The sequence below is a fragment of the Oratosquilla oratoria genome, chromosome 2 (assembly GCF_046742065.1).
Source record: "Oratosquilla oratoria isolate Oo_2021 chromosome 2, ASM4674206v1, whole genome shotgun sequence".
NCBI lineage: Eukaryota > Metazoa > Arthropoda > Malacostraca > Stomatopoda > Squillidae > Oratosquilla > Oratosquilla oratoria.
In genome coordinates this window covers 1,553,427-1,558,426 of record NC_134778.1, presented here as the reverse complement: position 1 = coordinate 1,558,426, position 5,000 = coordinate 1,553,427, and positions in this window count along the sequence as shown.

Sequence of the window (5,000 nt, the reverse complement as noted above, 5' to 3'; positions counted from 1 at the left end):
GCGCCGCCTTCCAGGACCTCCGCGCCGCCTTCCAGGATCTCCGCGCCGCCTTCCAGGACCTCCGCGCCGCCTTCCAGGACCTCCGGGCCGCCTTCCAGGACCTCCGCGCCGCCTTCCAGGACCTCCGGGCCGCCTTCCAGGACCTCCGCGCCGCCTTCCAGGACCTTCGCGCCGCCTTCCAGGACCTCCGCGCCGCCTTCCAGGACCTCCGCGCCGCCTTCCAGGACCTCCGCGCCGCCTTCCAGGACCTCCGCGCCGCCATCCAGGACCTCCGCGCCGCCTTCCAGGACTTCCGCGCCGCCTTCCAGGACCTCCGCGCCGCCTTCCAGGACCTCCGCGCCGCCTTCCAGGACCTCCGCGCCGCCTTCCAGGACCTCCGTGCCGCCTTCCAGGACCTCCGCGCCGCCTTCCAGGACCTCCGCGCCGCCCTCCAGGACCTCCGCGCCGCCTTCCAGGACCTCCGCGCCGCCCTCCAGGACCTCCGCGCCGCCTTCCAGGACCTCCGCGCCGCCCTCCAGGACCTCCGCGCCGCCCTCCAGGACCTCCGCTCCGCCCTCCAGGGCATCCGCGCCGCCTTCCAGGGCATCCGCGCCGCCTTCCAGGGCCTGTTCCGCCTTGCAGGTCCTCCTCGCCGCCTTGCAGGGCCTCCGCGCCGCCTTCCAGGGCCTCCGCGCCGCCTCCCATGACCTCCGCGCCGCCTTCCGTGACCTCCGCGCCGCCTTCCAGGGCCTCCGCGCCGCCTTCCAGGACCTCCGCGCCGCCTTCCAGGGCCTCCGCGCCGCCCTCCAGGACCTCCTCGCCGCCCTCCAGGGCCTCCGCGCCGCCTTCCAGGACCTCCGCGCAGCCCTCCAGGACCTCCGTGCCGCCTTCCAGGACCTCCGCGCCGCCCTCCAGGACCTCCGCGCCGCCCTCCAGGTCCTCCGCGCCGCCTTCCAGGTCCTCCGCGCCGGCCTCCAGGACCTCCGCGCCGCCTTCCAAGACCTCCGCGCCGCCTTCCAGGACCTCCGCGCCGCTCTCCAGGACCTCCGCTTCTCCCTCCAGGACCTCCGCGCCGCCCTCCAGGACCTCCGCACCGCCCTCCAGGACCTCCGCGCCGCCCCACAGGACCTCTGCGCCGCCTTCCAGGGCCTCCGCGCCGCCTTCCAGGACTTCCTCGCCGCTCTCCAGGACCTCCGCGCCGCCTTCCAGGACTTCCGTGCCGCCTTCTAGGACCTCCACACCTTCTAGAACCTCCACACATTCCAGAACTTCTACACCTTTCAGAACTTTTACACCTTCCAGAACTTTTACACCTTCCAGAACTTCAAGAACTTCGAGACCTTCAGGAGCTTGTAAACGCTCGAAACCCTTAAGATTTGCGAGACCTTCAGGGTATTCGAGAACTTCGAGATCTTCAGGATCTTCAAGAACTTCTACACCTTCGATAGTAAAAATAATAATAGTAATAATAAAATTAGAGTAATAATAATAATAGTAATGATGATGATGATAACAATAGTAATGATAATGATAACAATATTAATAATTATAATGATAAATATATTAATGTCATTAAAGAAATAATAATAATAATAATAATAATAATAATAATAATAATAATAATTATAATAATAATAATAATAATAATAATAATAATTATAATAATAATAATAATAATAATAATAATAATAATAATAATAATAATAATAATAATAATAATAATAATTTTAATAACAATAACAATAATGATAACAATAATGATAACAATAATAATAACAATGATAGTAGTAATAATAACAGTAGTAATTATTATAGTAGTGGTAGTAATAACAATACTAATAATGTCAATAGTATAAATATTAATATATTAATAGTAATAATGATAATAGTTATGATAATAATGATGACAACGATGACGATAATAATAACGATAATAACGATAATAATAACGATAAAGATAATAATATCGATCATAACAATGATGACAATAATAATTATAATGATGATAATGATAATATATGTAATAATATGAATATGAATAATATGAATAATATGAATATATATATATGAATAACAATAGAAAATTATGATAAGATAAAAGAGAAAGAAATTGGAGAAATTTGCAGCTAGCCTAGTGGCTGTTGCTTACACGTTAACACAACGAATAATGAAGGCGGCAAATGAACACCAAAGATAGAAAGACGAAACTAAGCATTGTTGTACCCAGAGAGTACGACAAAACAAATTGAATAAAGTGACGAATTTTACAAGCAAGAAAATTTGGGCGTGAAAAAAATAATGAAAAGTAGATAATAATAAATAGATCATTGAATAAATGAAAGTATGATGAACAAATAGATAAAGTTATTGATGAAGAGACGAAGGAATGTGTAAATAAACCAGTTGGTGAATATACAAATAAATAAATGAATAGACAAATGAAGGTAAGAAAAAAAAATGTATAATAGTAAAATAATTATAATAAAGATGACATATGGCATACTTAATGACCAAAAGAGTCTGCAGCCTTGGTCAACCATGTTTATTACTACCTGTGTGGTGTCTTGGAGTTCCGTAGTGGGAAATGAGAAACCCATGGGAGGGCAAAGACCTGTCGGTTGCGGGAAGCCGATTTTTTTTTCTTTTTTTTTTCTTTTTTTAAGACCGATGTTTTGGTCGCCTCCATGCCTGGCCAGGTCTGTCAGTAACCAACGCGGGAAGCCCGCAGTGGGTCGTCGAAAACTATCACGAAATAGCACTCAGGTGGTCCCGTGAATTGAACTCATGACTACTTGCTTCATGAGCTCATCACGGTATCCACTAGTGTTCCTTATACATAAGAGAATTATGAATAATAGTGTACGTATGAGAGTACGTATCCTATGAACATCACACTTAAGATTTCTATTCCTTCTATATAAGAGAATATCCAAAAACGGTAATCGACTATCTACTTCTATCTCAGTAGTGATTTTAAAAGAAGGAACTAGATTATTTAACCTGACCAGAAAGGATCCCTGTTAAGGTCAACTGGCCACAAATAGGAAATGTCATCGACTTATTTCTTCCACTCAACATGAGATGGGATTAAATAGGTTTAAGAATGAAATGGTCAAGAACTGGTTTAGCAACTGCGTGGTCAACGAATGGAATTGACTTAGTAACTATGTAGTGAACAATGAGAGTGTTGGTTGTTTAAGATAACTTTACGGATAGGGATGAAAGGTGGTAAATGACGTGGAACTGCCTATTCTAATTTTTAGGGTCTCTTCCAGTCTCCTAGATTCTTATGTCATGCTGTGTACTTATTCGTCTAGGTTTGTATAGAGAATGTCTAGAGGCCAGGCCTTATCATCGTAGTGCCTCGTTTCACTTCAGAGTTCAGGCAACGGAATTGAATCCTCCTATGATGATGTAGATCAGGTGAAAGGTTAAGAAAAACCTGAATACACATTAGTAGACGGTGACTTCAATGCTAAAGCGGGGAAGAACATAGGAAATGAATCTTGAGATGACAAAGGCGAGATGCTAGTTAATTTTGTATAGAACTATAACAAAAGAACAGAGAATATTTCCTTTAGAAAAGTGTGTAAGTCGTAAATGGACCTGGAGAAGTCCATATGGAACAACAAAGAACGAATTAATTTCGTACTGGGAGATAAGAGCTACAGTGTTATTGGTGATCCTGTTATATACAAAGTAAATATATATGGTGACCATAGAATGGTAGGTTGCATTAGTAAACTAAATTTCACAGCTGAGAGAAATGAACTAGACTTCAAGAGGAAAATAAGCATCGCAAAAATATAAAGAAACAAGAATTTACTTCAGTTGAGAGAAAAAAGAATGGTTTAAAGTTCTAAGAAACAATATGGACGCCATTAAGTATAGATTTTTATTCATTAAATATCATTAGGAAATATACAGAGTGAATAGCGAGTACCAGATTAATACCAGACGGGACGAAATAGACAATTGAACTGAAGTTTATCACAGAAAGGCAAATATAAGAGAAAGGAAAGAGAAGCATGACATATATAGAGGAAACTATTCGGAAAGGTAAATGTATTAAACATTCCAACGCTGAGTAGGTTTAGGGAGGCATTAGATAAATCATTTGAAAAGATAGAAATGGAAATATTATCAACTTCGCAGTTGTGGAATGGAAGTTCTCTCGGCTGAATAAAATTACTTGGCAGAACCGGCATCAATGTTCAAGTCGTATCAATAAAGGATCTAAGACTCTTCATCTTGTTATCACACTGGGTAATTTTTCCTTCGACTGTTGGAGGAGATTTGCAGCCCGCAACTTTTGGGAAGGAATTTGATTTGCTGGAGAAAAATAAATTTCCTTCAGCATATCAAGTGACAGTCTATGTAAACTGTTGAAAAAACGAAATAGTTTGCCATAATAGTGATTTTACGGCGGAAAAAGTTCTGAAGGTGGGCGGCACCAACGATTAATTGGAGGTTGGGGGAAAAAATCCCAGTGTGTTAACCCCTTCAGATGTCGTGGATGAGACTATTAAGCAGATGGCTTCTTGTGATATTTATGATCATAGAACAAATATGGAAGTTTCACTAATTAGATTCTGCTAATATTCCTTAACGGCTCCACTCACCTGCCAATGAATTCTTCGCGGTAATGTCAGCGTTGCATTAGTGGTATACAAATAGTTCTTAAGGTAAAAAAAAAAAAAAAAAAAAAAAAAAAAATAATAATAATAATAATAATAATAATAATGATAATAATAATATATATAAATAAATAAATAAATAAATAGATAAATACAAATAATAAAAACAAAATTAATAAATAAAATAAATAGAATAATAATAATAATAGATGAATGAATAAATAAGTAAATAAATACAAATAATAAAACAAAATAAAATAAGATAAAAAACAAACAAACAAACAAATAAATAGAAAATAGAAAAAAGATAAACAATAAAAAGAAAAAAAAATATTATACTCCATTCATGGTTTCGCATATATCATAGTTTGAAATCGTATATTT